The following is an 894-nucleotide window of genomic DNA, read 5'->3' as shown; positions in this document are numbered from 1 at the left end:
CCACCTGGTAATGTTCTTGTACATAGATTAGCCACAGTAAATCCACTCGGAGGTAAACTCTCTTCCCGGTGCTGAGTGGCTGACGTGTTCTTTAAAGCCAGAGCAACCCTGTCACCACAGTAACGCTCCTTGATATATGATTGAACACAAACAACACATGAAGGCGCACACACACACACACGCACACACACTCTCTTAAGGCTGCAGATGTCTACATTATCCCCCTGTTTTGACTTGCACCTCAGAAACTAACCTAAGCAATTTCTAAGTCACTTCCACTTGACTGAGTGAGAAATGGAAAAACTTGTTCATTAAAGTACACTTGGAAGCTACACGCATCTCTCATGCAAACTGCGCACACAAACACACACACAACCCATCCTCTTCCCTTTGACCCTAGAAACAAACTAAAAAGAAAGAAAAAAAACTGTCCCATGATGCCTCCCTGCATCCATATGTTCAGATAGCATAATACTGATGCCATCACAGTTCATGTCTTTTTTTTCTTCTAAACACACACTGGGGGAGACTCAGTGACAAATACATCGACATGTTGCTGTTAGTATCCGAGCATTAACAGTACACCTGCGCGTGAGCACACACACACATGCAAACAAAAATAGCGTTTGCGCATCTTTTCAAACCCCTGCGGCGAGGGGTTCTTCTCCTTTGATTCAGAAGTGTTCATTGTTTAACCCGTGACCCCTGGAGGTCAAAGTTCACGTGGAGGGTTCGGGAAAAGGTCCAACTTGACAGGAAGTGACCAGACCAGAGTTGTGACTGCGTTGTACCGAGAGCTGTGGCAGTGTGTGTCGATAGCGGCTAGCCTCCCTCCCTTAGCTAAGGTGTAACGGTGAGCCCAACAGTCGCAGAAAGAAACCAAAAAAAAAAAAA

Source organism: Morone saxatilis, unplaced genomic scaffold (genome assembly GCF_004916995.1).
Source record: "Morone saxatilis isolate NCDOM2014 unplaced genomic scaffold, NCSU_SB_2.0 Contig14, whole genome shotgun sequence".
Lineage (NCBI taxonomy): Eukaryota > Metazoa > Chordata > Actinopteri > Moronidae > Morone > Morone saxatilis.
The sequence above is the reverse complement of the archived record's forward strand: the minus strand, read 5'-3'. Positions refer to the sequence as shown.